The sequence below is a fragment of the Salvelinus alpinus genome, chromosome 39 (assembly GCF_045679555.1).
Source record: "Salvelinus alpinus chromosome 39, SLU_Salpinus.1, whole genome shotgun sequence".
Taxonomy (NCBI): Eukaryota; Metazoa; Chordata; class Actinopteri; order Salmoniformes; family Salmonidae; genus Salvelinus; species Salvelinus alpinus.
The window spans coordinates 2,493,842-2,511,473 of NC_092124.1; the positions used below are offsets into that span (position 1 = coordinate 2,493,842).

The window sequence follows — 17,632 nt, forward strand, 5'->3', positions numbered from 1 at the left end:
GTGCATATGTAGTAGTGTGTATGTAGTAGTGTGTATGTAGTAGTGTGTATGTAGTAGTGTGTAAATAGTAGTGTGTATGTAGTAGTGTGTAAGTAGTAGTGCATATGTAAAAAAAAAAAAATAAGTGTCCCCTTTTCAGGACCCTGTCTTTCAAAGATAATTCCCGAAAAATCCATATAACTTCACAGAGCTTCATTGTATAAAGGGTTTAAACACTGTTTCCCATGCTTGTTCAATGAACCATTAACAATTAATGAACATGCACCTGTGGAACGGTCGTTAAGACACTAACAGCTTACAGACGGTAGGCAATTAAGGTTACAGTTCTGAAAACTTAGGACACTAAAGAGGCCTTTCTACAGACTCTGAAAAAACACACCAAAAAGATGCCCATGGTCTCTGCTCATCTGTGTGAACGTGCCTTAGGCATGTTGCAGGGAGGCATGAGGACTGCAGATGTGGCCAGGGCAACAAATTGCAATGTCCATACTGTGAGACGCCTAAGACAGCGCTACAGGGAGACAGGACGGACAGCTGATCGCCATCGCGGTGGCAGACCATGTGTATCAACACCTGCACAGGATTGGTACATCCGAACATCACACCTACGGGACAGGTACAGGATGGCAACAACAACTGCCCGAGTTACACCAGGAATGCACAATCCCTCTATCAGTGCTCAGACTGTCCGCAATAGGCTGAGAGAGGCTGGCCTGTTGAAAGACAAGTCCACACCAGACATCACCGGCAACAACGTCGCCTATGGGCACAAACCCACCGTCGCTGGACCAGACAGGACTGGCAAAAAGTGCTCTTCACTGACGAGTCACAGTTTTGTCTCACCAGGGGTGATGGTCGGATTTGCGTTTATCGTCGAAGGAATGAGCGTTACACCAAGGCCTGTACTCTGGAGCGGGATCGAATTTGGAGGTGGAGGGTCCGTCATGTTCTGGGGCGGTGTATCACAGCATCATCGGACTGAGCTTGTTGTCATTGCAGGCAATCTCAATGCTGTGCGTTACAGGGAAGACATCCTCCTCCCTCATGTGGTACCCTTCCTGCAGGCTCATCCTGACATGACCCCCCAGCATGACAATGCCACCAGCCATACTGCTCATTCTGTGCGTGATTTCCTGCAAGACAGGAATGTCAGTGTTCTGCCATGGCCAGTGAAGAGCCTGGATCTCAATCCCATTGAGTACATCTGGGACCTGTTGTATCGGCTAATGAGAGCTAGGGCCATTCCCCCCAGAAATGTCCGTGAACTTGCAGGTGCCTTGGTGGAAGAGTGGGGTAACATCTCACAGCAAGAACTGGCAAATTTGGTGTTGTTCATGAGGAGGAGATGCACTGCAGTACTTAACGCAGCTGGTGGCCACACCAGACACTGACTGTTACTTTGATTTTGACCCCCCCTTTGTTCAGGGACACATTATTCAATTTCTGTTAGTCACATGTCTGTGGAACTTGTTCAGTTTATGTCTCAGTTGTTGAATCTTGTTATGTTCATACAAATATTTACACATGTTAAGTTTGCTGAAAATAAACACAGTTGACAGTCAGAGGACATTTCTTTTTTGCCGAGTTTAGTAGTGTATATGCAGTATTGTGTATGCAGTATTGTGTAAGTAGTAGTGTGTAAGCGTAGCGCGGATTTAGTAGTGTGTATGTAGTAGTGTGTAAGTAGTAGTGTAAGTAGTACTGTGTGCACAGTGTAAAATGTTGACACGGGAAAAAGAGAGTATCCATTTAAGAGATGAAGTGTGCAGAGGGAATATCGAGAGAGAGAGAGAGATCGACATAGAAAGAGAAAGGGATTGAATGGAGAAAGAAAGAGACGGGGAGAGAGTCAAGCATGTTTCAACTCCCATCACAACTTCCATCCCATATTGATGGAATACCCGATATAGTTTCTCTCTCTGTCTCTATCTCCATTCCTTATGTCTTTCCCAATTTCTATTTACGTCTCTCTACAGATCGATGTCACTCTCTCTCATCACTTATTTTTCTCTCTCCATACCTCTCTGCTGCCCCCTTCTCTCAGAAGCCACTAGCCATTCCAGGCACCTTCCCCCTTCCGTCTTTGAGTCACACCCCCAAAATGTGATGTGGCTAGTGCTGTTGTGGTGACCATACTACCGCTACACCGGCGGTCATGAGATATGACCGTAGTAAAATTAGGCTCTAGTTTCCCTCTAACCACTCTGGCATCAATGCAAGTGCAATCAAAAATCCCATCAAACACTTCATCAAATCATCAAAACAGTAGGCCGATCGTACTTTTTAAAACTCACCTCCCTGTGATGATCAATTTGAGGAAAGAAGTTCAACAGCACGTTGAAACAGTGTAAAACACGGTCGTGGTGGATGTTGTTTCGAAGCCTAATACATCGAAATGGACAGCGCTTTCTAGGGTGATGATTCATTCAAAACACTCGCACGTATAGTAGAGCTCATGAGCCAAAGGCCCCCCCCCCCCAAAAAAAACAGAATTAAAATTAGGATTGTACCGATATACAATACATAGCCTACCGCATATTACGAATGGCAGAAAAACATTTGTATTTGATTTTGAATAGTCTAGTAATAAGGTTTGAAGAAAAAAAAAGTCATAATAAATTGGGTGACACATTACCTTTAGCTATACAGAATATCTCAGCACCGTGCGTTTCCATCTTCTCGTCTCTCTCCTTTATTCCTTTCTGGAGCGTGCAGCCGGGCTGTCAACAGTTTAGTGAAATAGGTTTCGTTGTGAAAACATGCAACTATTGATGTTCCCGAATAGATTTCACTTGGTTTCCCAAATAAAGCACTGGGTAGCCGCACGAACAAGGTTGGAGAGCCCATGGCACACATCATTTGGGCGGAATGTCACCTGTCGAGCAGCGAGAACATGCTCCTCAAACAGTGGTTGTTGCGTGGAGTGAAATAAGTGTTGTAATATTTATTTCTGAGCTGCTCATATTAAGCACATGCTCCGCTAAAAATAAATAAGTCACCTACAAAATGGACCGGCGGGAAAGCGCATGGCTATTCAGTGCATACAGATGACATGGATTTTTCTCCCTGCCCCTGTTCCTGCCCCTGTGCCTGCCCCTGTTCCTGCCCCGGTTCCTGCCCCTGTTCCTGCCCCTGTTCCTGCCCCGGTTCCTGCCCCTGTTCCTGCCCCTGTTCCTGCCCCTGTTCCTACCCCTGTTCCTGCCCCTGTTCCTGCCCCTGTTCCTGCCCCTGTTCCTACCCCTGTTCCTGCCCCTGTTCCTGCCCATTTGATAGTGGGCCAACAAATGTGACATGTTAGTAAAGACGGGATTCAATTGAGAATAGTCTGATGGGTGAAAATATGATCACCTGATGAGAGAACAGCTATGCGGCCCGAGGCAAGGAACATAAAGACCTAGCTTTTTTTTTGCTACTTTCTCAAATCAGCAAAAGTCTATAGTCACACCATGCATGTTTTGATTTCTAAGACATTCTACGGTTGGTATCATTCACAACTAAAGTTGCCAAATAACTCTCAATCTAGCATTATAGGACCTGTTTCAAAGGATCCCATTTACCATCAACATAGCCACTTCATTTGTGTGCTCGCTCCGTAACGGGAACAATATAATTTTTTTTTTAGTCATTTAAGATCAATATTATTCTTCTTACATTAAAATCATATCATATAAAATAATGGCACAGGTCTTATAAGCATATCTAGTCAGCTAAATGAACGAGCCTACTGCCAGTAATATGACAACTCAAATTCTGTTCTTCTGAAATAAATGTTCTTCATATTATAATGTTTCTTTAGACCTGACACAAATAAATCATGGAATTATTGTGATGGTGTACATAACATGTATTTATTAGGCTTTTTAAAGTGTGGACGTTCCAATGGCGTGCATCAGCGGATTGTACGCGTGGAGGCCTGGAGATGCCAAACGTGTTTATGCTAATTAACGGTCAATCACCGTGAGACAGGCAGTCTTTTGCATGACAATAATCCTGCTGACAAAATGTCATGACTGTCACAAACCTAGATGTGACACACTAAAACAAGAGATAATGATAATGAAACCAGACCATTTAATATGAGATTTTGATTAAAATGCATGTTTACCTAATCCTGTGACCTTTCCCTCCCCGGCAGCGCCAGGGAATCTTATTAGGTGATGATGATGAGAGTATATTACCTGAATAAATCACGTTGCTCATGGAGAGAAAAAGAGAGAGAGAGAGAGCGAGCGAGAGATAGAGATAGACAGACAGAGAGAGAGATAATCTGCTCAATGTAATTGAAAAATCCATAGAATCTAACAATTTCTAGGAAAATTGGAAAACACTAAACAAACAAAAACACGAAGAGTTATCTTTCCAAAATGGAGATGCATTGATAAACCACTTCTCCAATCTTTTTGGCCTTATAACAAAGAGCAAACAGCAAAAACATATACATGATCAACTACACATCTTAGAATCAACTATTAAAAACTACCAGAACCCACTGGATTCTACAATTACATTGAATGAACTACAGGACCAAATAAAAACTTTACAAACAAAAAAAGGCCTGTGGTGTTGATGGAATCCTAAATGAAATTATAAAAAATACAGACCACAAATTGCAATTTGCTACACTTAAACATCATCCTTATTTGGATTCAAGGACTGATCCCCCAATCCACAAAAGTAGAGACAAATTTGACCCAAATAACTGCTGTGGGTTATGTGTCAACAGCAACCGTTGGAAAATCCTCTGCATTATCATGAACAGCAGACTCGTACATTTCCTCAGTGAAAACAATATACTGAGCAAATGTCAAATTGGCTTTTTACCAAATTACGTACGACAGACCACGTACTCACCATGCACACCATAAGTGACAAACAAACCAAAACAAAGGCAAAGTTTCCTCATGTTTTGTTGATTTCAAAAATGATTTTGACTCAATTTGGCATGAGTGTCTGCTATTCAAATTGATGGAAAGTGGTGGTGGGGGAAAAACATACAACATTATAAAATCCATGTACACAAACAACAAATGTGAGCATAGCCTTGCTATTGAGAAAGGCCATCGAATGCAGACCTGGCTCTCGAGAGAAGACAGGCTATGTGCACACTGCCCACAAAATGAGGTGGAAACTGAGATGCACTTCCTAACCTCCTGCCAAATGTATGACCATATTATAGACACACATTTCCCTCAGACTACACAGACCCACAAATAATTAATTAAAAATATATATTTTAGGAACTCCCATATCTCAATTCAAATCAAATGTTATTTGTCACATGTGCCGAATACAAAAGGTGTAGACCTTAGAGTGAAATGCTTACTTACAAGCCCTTAACCAACAATGCAGTTTAAAAAAACATAAGTGTTAATAAAAAAAAAAGATAAGTAAAACATTTAAATAAATAAATAAATAAATTATTAAAGAGCAGCAGTAAAATAACAGTAGCGAGGCAATATACAGGGGGGTACCGCTACAGAGTCAATGTGCGGGGGCACTGGTTAATTGAGGTAATTGAGGTAATATGTACATGTAGGTAGAGTTATAGTAACTATGCATAGATAATAAACAGAGAGTAGCAGCAGTGTAAAAGAGGAGGGGAGGATGCCAATAGTCTGGGTAGCCATTTGATTACATGTTCAGAAGTCTTATAGCTTGGGGGTAGAAGCTGTTAAGAAGCCTTTTGGATCTAGACTTGGCGCTCCGGTACTGCTTGCCGTGCGGTAGCAGAGAGAACAGTCTATGACGAGGGTGGCTGGAGTCTTTGACAATGTTTAGGGCCTTCCTCTGACACCGCCTGGTATAGAGCCCTGGATGGCAGGAAGCTTGGCCCCAGTGATGTACTGGGCCATACATACTACCCTCTGTATTGCCTTGCGGAACAGTTGTCATTCCAGGCAGTGATGCATCCAGTCAGGATGCTCTCGATGGTGCAGCTGTATAACTTTTTGAGGATCTGAGGAGCCATGCCAAATCTTTTCAGTTTCCTGAGGGGGAATAGGTTTTGTCGTGCCCTCTTCACCACTGTCTTGGTGTGTTTGGACCATTCTAGTTTGTTGGTGATGTGGACACCAAGAAACTTGAAGCTCTCAACCTGCTCCACTACAGCCCCCTCGATGAGAATGGGGGCGTGCTCGGTCCTCCTTTTCCTGTAGTCCACAATCATCTCCTTTGTCTTGATCACGTTGAGGGATAGGTTGTTATCCTGGCACCACACGGCCAGGTCTCTGACCTCCTCCCTATAGGCTGTCTCATCGTTGTCAGGCCTACCAATGTTGTGTCGTCGGCAAAATTAATGATGGTGATGGAGCCGTGCTTGGCCATGCAGTCATGAGTGAACAGGGAGTACAGGAGGGGACTGAGCACGCACCCATGAGGGGCCTCCGTGTTGAGGATCAGCATGGCAGATGTGTTGTTACCTACCCTTACCACCTGGGGGGCGGCCCGTCAGGAAGTCAAGGATCCAGTTACATAGGGAGGTGTTTAGTTCCAGGGTCCACTATGGTGTTGAACACTGAGCTGTAGTCAATGGATTGCATTCTCACGTAGGTTTTCCTTTTGTCCAGGTGAGAAAGGGCAGTGTGGAGTGAAATAGAGATTGAATCATCTGTAGATCTGTTGGGACGGTATGCAAATTGGAGTGGCTCTAGGGTTTCTGGGATAATGGTGTTGATGTGAGCCATGACCAGCCTTTCAAACCACTTTATGGCTACAGATGTGAGTGCTACAGGTCGGTAGTCATTTAGGCAGGTTACCTTAGTGTTCTTGGGCACAGGGACTATGGTGGTCTGCTTGAAACATGTTGGTATTACAGACTCAGTAAGGGACAGGTTGAAAACGTCAGTGAAGACACTTGCCAGTTGGTCAGCGCATGCTCGGAGTACACGTCCTGTTAATCTATTGGAATACATATATTGAAATACCACAGTGTGCATGTAGAGAGGGAGAGGGAGAGAGAGAGAGAGAGAGAGAGAGAGAGAGAGAGAGAGATCCGAGAGAGAGGGAAGAGAGATCCGAGAGAGAGAGGGAAGGTGAGAGGGGGGGATTACCTGAGGTAAATCCTGTTTGGGCCATGTCTGACGGTCTAACATTATGTAATAGAGGGGTCTGTCCAGGCGTGGGTGCTGATTCGGCTAATAAGTCCATTATTGCTTTGTTAAGGCACTAATCTCTACAATGTATGTGTGTGTTCATGTGTGTGTGTGCGTGTGTGAGCGTGCGTGTGTGTACAGAGTACAGTTAGATGCCTTATCCAGTTGTCCTCGCTATCCAATCTCCTGGCAGATTGGAATGTAATGTTGCTAATGACACAGTAGAAGCCAGAGGAGTCATAACAACTACGTTCAGGAACTTCAAAAACGTTGAGATGAAAATGTACTTTGGAAACGTCCTAAAGCACACAGTAACAATGCAGACATAGAATGGCTGTGTTTGTTTGCATGCGTGTTTGTGCATGTGTGTGCCGGTCTTATAAGCAAGCCCAAGAAATGCATAATCAGCGAAAATGCCATAAAATGTATCGCAACACAGCTAGTGTGAAATATGATATGATTACGCCGTCAAGTGGACGGAGCGACATGGTGGGTTTAGCGTTAGCATTCAAACGAGAGTTTATGGAACGGAGGGATGCAAGTGGAGGGAGGGGTGCAGGAGGGGGTTCCATCATCACCGATTCATCAAAAGCAGTGACAGAAAAACGACACGCTACAGACGAGCAACGATCAACGCTTAGGTGAGTTGAAATACTCTCTCGGTGATGTCGGTGAGTCCCCCCCTAAACTCTCTGTGATGTAGCCGTGGTACCCCCCCTAAACACACGTTGCGACAGGCTATGAAGGAATATCTGTGTGTTTTTTATTTTTATTAACATATGGGCTTTGTTCTGGTCCAAAGTGTCTCAAAGTAAAACAAAAAATATGTCTCCAGTCACAATGCAAATTAATTGATGCTGAGCCGAAGGTTCCCTACAATGTTTTTAATGAAAACTGATTCAGTAATGATGCTGGCATTTCGCGGATAGTCACTGTTGGGGCCGGCAGTTTTTGAACCTATAAACAGCAAGGCCACATCGATGGTGCTGTGCCAGAAAGCACGCGCCATAGAATATTAATCTGAACGACACCCATCGAGGCCCGTCTAAACAGTCTGCAGATCAGGATATGAGGTGACATGAAGGTGAGGTGTGAGGAGATAGCGTTAGAGACACAGAGACAAAGTGAGAGTGGAGATACGTGGTTTACTGGAGATGTCTTGATGAATCATCATTCATCGAGTGCAGTGAGTGGACCAGGAGAGTTGTGACAGAACTATGTCATTTTTCCCAAGTCTATTAGTATATTAACCCCAAGGGCAAAACAATGTCATCTCTAACCCATATCAACGCATTAGATATTTTGACCCAGGAAACATTGAGATAAGTTCTTCCTTTCCCGTTTGACATGCATCTCGTTCCTGTCATTCCTCTTTTTTTCCCCCCTTCTTTACTTCCAGTGCCTGTCTTTCTGTGTCAGCGAGATATGTTTTGCTCCCTATTTTTCCCGCAGAGTCACAACAATAGAGGGAAGGCTTATCTTGTCCATAGATCAAGGTGCATCAATTACCCAGCATTCCCTCTGTGTGTGTGTTTAACTACAGCCCAATCACTCGGAGCTACCAGTGCCACTGATTATTTTGTGCGGCTGATACTTCTTGTAAATATTAGGGAGCGCGTAGGTGATTGAGGAAGTAGGGTGCATGGGTAGGGGTGTCGTGATGAAAACAGCAGCGGTGGAATATTGCTTTCCCCCGTAGAGATACTAAAGAGCCCATCTCCAGTCTATACAAGGCCTCTTCTGTGACAGCATTGGCCATACAGCCATTGATGGCTATCTCCATGTTAAATGAAATAAAAGAGCCCTATGCATTTCTACTGTATGTGTTCCCCCTCCCACAACCACTGGGGAGATGAATCCACTTCTTCCCCTACTGCTGAGAGATGGATGGCCCTTCCTTGTGGCCTTGGTGTGGGTGATGTAAAGCCTGCCGTAATGGAAATTGGCTCTCGGGGCTGAGTGGGCGCACCTGAGGCCTGTTGGGGGAAAGGTGGGACAGACAAGTGTGTGTGTCACACTGCCCCGTGTCAGACTGCACTGCACGGACTGGGATGGGAGACAACCAATGGGGAAAGAGAGATATAGAAGAGACAGAGAGAGAGAGAGAGAGAGAGTTCCGGAGTTCCAAATTAAGCAGCAACAGCTGAAAAGATGAGCTCCTACAAATATTGAATTTTACATGGTTTTTAGAGTAAAGTACATCGAAAAAAAGCAAAAGAAAACTGCAAGACTGAATAGGAGACCAAACAAGCAGCAAACAAAGAAGAAAGGCTTTTGAAAAAGTAAATTTTTTTCATAAAATTATACCGTTTTCTTAGCTAGCTAAGTTGTTTACCTGTTGCTAGGCAGTTGCTAGGGACTCTCCTGAAAGAAGCTAGCTAGCTAACAAGGAGAGAGAGAGAGAGAGAGAGAGGTCATGATCAGATGATCAGATGAGCTCCTGCATTTTTCAGCATTTTCTTTAAAAAATATAGATTTAGAGTTAGTTAAACTTGGATTTTTTGTCAGGAACACATACAGGATGCTACCCTCTACAACATAACCCTAAATTCAAATCAAAACTCAAAACCTACAACCTGATTTTGGACGGAATTACGGAATCACCTGAAAGATTCACAACCACCAAGGATTATTATGCTAAACAGCAAATTCTCTGGAAAACAACAGAAACCTGAAAACACCACCCAACCTGGAACTGACTTGATACAGCTTCAACTAGCACTGACGTGTCAAGTGAGAGGTGTCAAAGACCATTAGCCCAACAATGGCAGGAGAGTCGAATAGTCTACCCCAACCAAATGGAGAGGCCTTAGAAGCTCCCTCCTGCTGTTCAGAGGTAATTAAAATACAGTACCCTGTGAGTGTAAAGAATGATAAGGCAAGAAAAGAGCACAAAATGAAGCTCCTTATGGAAAATCAAGAGACACTTTTTGCTGACTATTACAAAAATGGGAACATCAGCAACCTTATCTTCCACACAAACCATCCCCTGGCATGGCACAGTGCTATATTAGCACACTACCCCTCTGTTAAGAGAGGGTGAGTTAACCTGTCTAGGATTGGGGTGCCGCTAGCGGCACGTTTCAGAAAAAAAAAAAAATGGCGAAATGTCATAATTATAAATATTTAGCTTCAATTAAATCAGAAGTGTTATACACCATATCAAAGCTATACCTCTTGTTAATCTAGCCAATATGTCCGATTTCGAAAAGCTTCACTGCAAAAGCGATTATCGATCAGTAAACAACACATTAGGTACAGTTACAACAAAGTACATTAGTCACGAAAGTCAGAAATAGCAATAAAAATCATCAATTACCTTAGGAAATTTTCTTCTTTTGGCAATCCTAAAGGTCACGACGAAACAATCAAGTGGCTTTTTGTTCGATATAATCCATTTTTATAGCCTAACACGAAACATTTTGTGAACGGCTTGTGTGGAAAATTCAGCGTCCTTCAACTTTGGACGTAACATTCATTGTAATTACTCACTCTAAAGGGACGTTTATCAAGTCAAGTTCGGTTTCATTAGAATCCTCTGTTTGTTAGTAAAACAACCAAACTTCATGGTTCTTTTCCCGGGACATATTGACCGAAAAAAATTGATTTGAACAGACCAAACAACGACCTCCTGACGCGCCAATCGAATGACCTGTCCTTCGTTGATTAACTGTATTTCGGACCAATGACCACTGATCTTCTTGAAATCTAGCTGGATAGATAGCCAATGAACAGAGGTACATGGGCATATGCAATGGTTCTACCCGGAAATAATAGGCTTCGTTGTAAAGCCATGCGTACACACGGCTATTCGCCATTGAAAACTCTACCAGAAGGATCCCTGCCGTTTTACGCGCCGCAAACGTTTTTTTCTGAGCATTTTCAAGTTACAATAATGGCTAATAAATCAGCAAAATCAAAGACCAAGACCAGGTACACAGATATGCACGATATAATTGATGAAATAGAGAGATCTAGTGATAGTGAACATCTAAATGAATCCAGTGAGATTGAATCCGTGGATTCAGAATTTGAAGACATGTTCCTCCACGGTGAAGACGCAGTTTTGGATCGGTGAGTAACGTTGTTTGAAATTAGTAATATCAAATATAATTCATTTGAGTTGTTTGAGATATTGTATTTTATTTGCCTTATATAAAAATATGACTAGGACATGAAATATAAAAGTACACAAGTATATTGAAATGTAGAAAGTACATATTGCTCTACATTGTGGGTGTATGTCTGTGTGTCTGGACAACCTCACCATGGTCACAAATTGTGCTTCTATAATATGTGTCTGTATAATTATTACCTAATTGTTTCCATGTATTTTATATCTAAAATGAAATGGACAAAACCTCACCATGGTCACAAATTGTGCTTCTATAATATGTGTCTGTATAATTATTACCTAATTGTTTCCATGTATTTTATATCTAAAATGGAATGGACAAAACCTCACCATGGTCACAAATTGTGTATATATATTATGTGTCTGTATAATTATTACCTAATTGTTTCCATGTATTTTATATCTAAAATGGAATGGACAAAACCTCACCATGGTCACAAATTGTGTATATATATTATGTGTCTGTATAATTATTACCTAATTGTTTCCATGTATTTTATATCTAAAATGAAATGGACAAAACCTCACCATGGTCACAAATTGTGCTTCTATAATATGTGTCTGTATAATTATTACCTAATTGTTTCCATGTATTTTATATCTAAAATGAAATGGACAAAACCTCACCATGGTCACAAATTGTGTATATATAATATGCGTCTGTCTTTATTTCACAGTCCCAGCGATTCTGATTGGGAGCCAAGGAGAAAATCCCCCACTGAAGCTGGTCCATCCAGCTGGACCCCGGCTGTATCCGGCACCACACCTACCCCCGCCCGGCCATCAAGGGGTGGTAAGCCGGCGGCAAAGAAGCGGAGGAAGGGCAGCGTGGAACCGTCCAGCGTGGAACCTGCCAGAGCGGAGGAGGACCGTTGGCACTCTGTTCTTGAGGAGGATGTGGCCCCACCACCTCCACTTTTCCGCCCAAAACACCCAGTAGGCCCTCAATTGGACCCAACTTCTAAATACAGCCCCATGCAACTTTTCCAGTTGTTCTTCACCTCGGCAGTTGTTGATACCCTGGTGATGAACACTAATAAATATGGGGCTAAGAAGCAGGAAGGCAAGACAGAGGCATGGAAGGAAATTTCCATTTCAGAACTGTTTTGCTACCTGTCTATGGTCATTTACATGGGGCTGGTGAAGTTGAAGAACCTCAAACACTACTGGAAAACTGCACCACTCTATCAACTGCCTTTCCCCTCAACGGTCATGTCTTGTAAGAGGTTTCTGACAATTTCACGGGCACTTCACATTAGTGACCCAGAGGTTGATAAGGACAACGAGGCGAAACGAGGCACAGCAGGCTTTGACAAACTATGCAAGATTAAACCTCTCTACCATGATATCGTTGAGGCATGCAAGACATATTTTCAGCCCGCCCAGAACCTTTCCATAGATGAGAGAATGGTAGCCTCAAAGGCCAGAATTGGCCTAAAACAGTACATGCGCAACAAACCCACAAAATGGGGTTACAAGCTGTTTGTTTTGGCCGATTCTGCGTGTGCATACACGTGTAATTTTTTTGTCTATGAGGGGAAGAACACTTGTGCGAGCGGTAAGGGACTCAGTTATGATTCTGTGATGCAGTTATTAGATTTCCAGCTGTTGGGGAAGGGCTACAAACTATTTGTAGACAACTTCTACACAAGCCCTACCCTGTTCACAGACCTGAGGAAGCTGGAGATGTGGGCCTGTGGCACCATTCGGACCAACCGAGTGGGTTTTCCAAAAACCAGGGTAAACGACATGCCTAAGCGGGCTGAGCGGGGTACCATGAGATGGATCCGTGAAGATGGTTTGCTGTTTGTGAAGTGGATGGACACTCGAGAGGTAGTCATGTGTTCCACTATTCACAAGTCGTTCGGTGGGGATCACGTTGTTCGACGTTTGAAAGGTCCTACAGGCGCTTGGACCGCCAGAAATGTCCCCATTCCAGATGCTGTGAGGGATTACAACAAGAGCATGGGGGGTGTAGACCTATCGGATGCGCTGATAGGATATTATAATGTCCTTCACAAAACCATGAAATGGTACAAAACTTTATTCTATCATTTTATTGACATTGCTGTGGTGAATTCCTTCATCCTCCAGAAGGAAATGGCCAAGAACTGTGGACAGCCCCCCATCTCACAGCTACCCTTTAGGGAGCAGCTCATCCAGGAGCTTGCTAACTACAGCAAGAACACTGTAGCACCTTCTGTCCCCTCTACCTCTGTCCCTTCTGCTCCAACCAGCGGTACGCACATGCTGAAGTTCATCATTGCAGGCAGGGATGTGCCTCGGGGAAAAAGGGGCACAGTAGGGCGGCTTCGTTGTGCCCTGTGCCACAAGAAGTCCCCTGTCACCTGCACCACCTGTGCTGTGACCCTCTGTTTCACACCAGAGAGAGACTGCTATGGGATATGGCATCAGGAGCGCAACATTGTTTAGAGGACAGAGAGTCTTCACATGATTGAACATTGAAGTGTAAATAGTTCCCCTTGTTATTTTTTTATTTTTTTGAAATATTCTTTTTTTTTTCTTGAATTTTTCAAATATATATTTTTTGGGGTATGTTAGAATAATTGTTTTGTATTTTGTATATAGGTATTTGTATCATTGTATCATTGTACCAATTCGGCCACTTGGGTACATTTGGGAAACTTGTGAGGGACACCTGGTTGACTTCATGCTCAATGGCATGTACCTCACTCATTCCTGAAGGTATCCATCTGAAACTTTGGTCAAATACTGTTGCCTACCTATGTTCTGATTTGAAATGACCCCCAGTATCATAACTGAATGTTTGGCCTTTCTTGTTGATTTTTAAAGATGCAAAAACAGTAAAAGAACAAAAAACGTCTGTTGATTTCCTTGTATTTTCTTCTACCAGATCTATTGTGTTATATTCTCCTACATTCAATTCACATTTACACAAACTTCAGAATGTTTGCTTTCAAAAGATACCAAGAATATGCATATCCTTCCTTCTAGGCCTGAGCTACAAGCAGTTAGATTAGGGTATGTTTTCAGGCGGAAATTGAGAAAAAGGGGGGCTATCCCAAACAGGTTAACGAGGGGTGGAAACTCAGGATACTTGACAACGAGGACTCTGAGTCAGCTAACATAAATCTATATAAGTCTGGAACAGTATTGGTACAGGGCAACCCCAAACAGTTTCAGCTGGACTTTCACCTAATCAAAGAATTAGCCCAGCAGGAGAAGCTCTCCCTTGATAAAGATACCCCCACCCCAAGCGGGTCAGACCAGACCTCTTCATCATATAACCCCACAGACGAGCAACCCTCAGCAGACAGTCAACCTCCCAGTACAGAGCACTTCTCCCTCATTGAAATGAAGGATAAATTCACCCAGCTGGAGATAAGGCAGGTGGAGCTGGAACAGCAGGTGATTACACTCCAGTCAGCACAGACCCAGACAACAGTCCAGCACAACAACCCCTTAACCAGACCAGGAGAGCTGGAGGTGGAGAGAGACATATCTGCACTCTGAACAGTGGTGAGACAACTTCAACAGGAGAAAGAGCAGAAGCAAAAGCAGAACAAAGCACTAGAGGAGAGGATCAGACTGCTGGAGGAGAGGTTGAGGGGGATGGCATGTGACAGAGAACAACCCACTAGGGAGGTGGCCATCCCCACAGAGACGCCAGCAGAACAGCCCACCTCAGCACTGGACAAAAGTCTCGACACCACAGCAGAACAGTCCACACCAGACCCTGACCATAGAGTCAACATCACAGCAGAACAGACAAAAGAAAAACCCCAAGCCCAGCAGCTCTCAGTCCCCCTGAGCACCCCCCCTGTCAGCCACCCTGATAGCCCTCCTGACAACCCCCCCACACCCACTGAGAACAAACACAAGACACAGATTGTTCTCCTTATGGACTCAAATGGGAAATTTATAGAAGAAAAAAAACTTTTTCCCAAACACAGTGTGTCTAAACTCTGGTGTCCAAACACCCAGTGCGCCCTAGACCTTCTGTCTGAGGACAAACTAGGCTCACCTAGCCACATAATAATACACACAGGCACAAACGACCTGAGAGCACAGCAAGAAAGGGTGGCCACAGCACTGAAGGGAGTGATTGAAAAAGCTTCTTCTACTTTCCCCAATGCACAAGTGGTTATCTCCACCCTGCTACCACGAAAAGACTTCCACCCTGCTACAATACAGCGGGTAAACGCAAGCATTTCCCGTGACTGTGCCTCAAAACCAAATGTTTTCCTGGCCCACCACTCCACCCTGGACTTGAACAGCCTCTATGACCAGGTCCACCTCTATAAGGCAGCAGTGCCCACCTTTGCCCGGACTCTAAAGGACATCGCTCTCAAACGCAGCCCCAACACTTCACACAGGAGCAACAGATCAATAGACACCCCACCCAGACCAGCGAGACACCCTCCAAGACCTGCAGGACCCCCCCGTGGACCTACACATAGAGGACCCACGCCAAGAGGACTTACATCCAGACCACAGCACCCCCAGACACATCCACACCCCCACCCCAACCAATCAACACCCCCCCACATCAACCATGCCCACACCCCATTTAGGCCCCCTCAGATCAGACCTATGCCACTCCTTCCCACCCCATGCACCCCACCCCCGCAAAGAGGGCATCAACATGGAAGTCACACATACGCCCAGGTAGTGAGCGGGCAAACAGGCCCAACCCCCACTCTTACACTCGCCCAAGCCAACGGCATGTACCAGATGCTCAGCAGGCTCTGCTCACACTTACTGGCCTGAGGCCAAACCACACGGCCAACAACATTGGACACTTTATGGAACAAAAAGCCTTCACTATATCATCCTGGAATATCCAAGGCCTGAGGTCATCTGCCTTTGGCCTAAAGAGCAGGAACCCGGATTTCACCAAAGAAATCGGTAATGCAGACATTGTCATCCTGCAAGATGGTATAGCGGAGACGGACCCACTGGTTGCCCTCTAGGTTACAGAGAGCTGGTAGTCCCATCCACCAAACTACCAGGTGTGAAACAGGGAAGGGACTCAGGGGGAATGCTAATTTGGTATAGAGCAGACCTAACTCACTCCATTAAATTAATCAAAACAGGAACATTTTACATTTGGCTAGAAATTCAAAAGGAAATTATCTTAACAGAGAAAAATGTCCTCCTGTGTGCTACCTATATCCCCCCACTAGAATCCCCATACTTTAATAAAGACAGCTTCTCCATCCTGGAGGGGGAAATCAATCATTTCCAGGCCCAGGGACATGTATTAGTCTGTGGTGACCTAAATGCCAGAACTGGACAAGAACCTGACACCCTCAGCACACAGGGGGACAAACACCTGCCTGCAGGTGACAGCATTCCTTCCCCCATATGCCCCCCTAGGCACAACTATGACAACATAACCAACAAAAACGGGTCACAACTCCTGCAGCTCTGTCGCACGCTGGGTATGTACATAGTCAATGGTAGGCTTCGAGGGGACTCCTATGGTAGGTTCACCTATAGCTCATCTCTTGGCAGTAGCACTGTAGACTACTTTATCACTGACCTCAACCCAGAGTCTCTCAGAGCGTTCACAGTCAGCCTACTGACACCCCTATCAGACCACAGCAAAATCACAGTCTACTTGAACAGAGCAATACTCAATCATGAGGCATCAAAGCCAAAGGAACTGAGTAACATTAAGAAATGCTATAGATGGAAGGAATGCAGTTTGGAAACCTACCAAAAAACAATTAGGCAACAGCAAATTCAATCCCTTTTAGACAACTTCCTGGGTAAAATGTTCCACTGCAATAGTGAAGGTGTAAACTTGGCAGTAGAAAATCTTAACAGTATATTTGACCTCTCAGCTTCCCTATCAAATCTAAAAATCTCAAATAGAAAACCGAAGAAAATGAACAACAATGACAAATGGTTTGATAAAGAATGCAAAAATCTAAGAAATAAATTGAGAAACCTGTCCAACCAAAAACATAGAGACCCGGAAAACCTGAGTCTACACCTTCACTATGGTGAATCACTAAAACAATACAGAAATACACTACGGAAAAAGAAGGAACAGCACGTCAGAAATCAGCTCAATGTAATTGAAGACTCCATGGACTCTAACCAATTCTGGGAAAATTGGAAAACACTAAACAAACAACAACACGAAGAATTATCTATCCAAAATGGAGATGTATGGGTAAACCACTTCTCCAATCTTTTTGGCTCTATAACAAAGAATAAAGAGCAAAAACATATACATGATCAAATACAAATCCTAGAATCAACTATTAAAGACTACCAGAACCCACTGGATTCTCCAATTACCTTGAATGAGTTACAGGACAAAATAAAAACCCTCCAACCCAAAAAGGCCTGTGGTGTTGATGGTATCCTTAATGAAATGATCAAATATACAGACAACAAATTCCAATTGGCT

At 43.8% G+C, this 17,632-nt stretch overlaps 1 protein-coding gene across 2 annotated transcripts in view; it reads right to left on the bottom strand.

Moving 5' to 3' along the window:
- The window catches only part of LOC139566646 (catenin alpha-2), a 756,349-nt gene that overhangs the window by 355,572 nt on the left and 383,145 nt on the right, over positions 1 to 17,632 (bottom strand). The window lies entirely within an intron of this gene.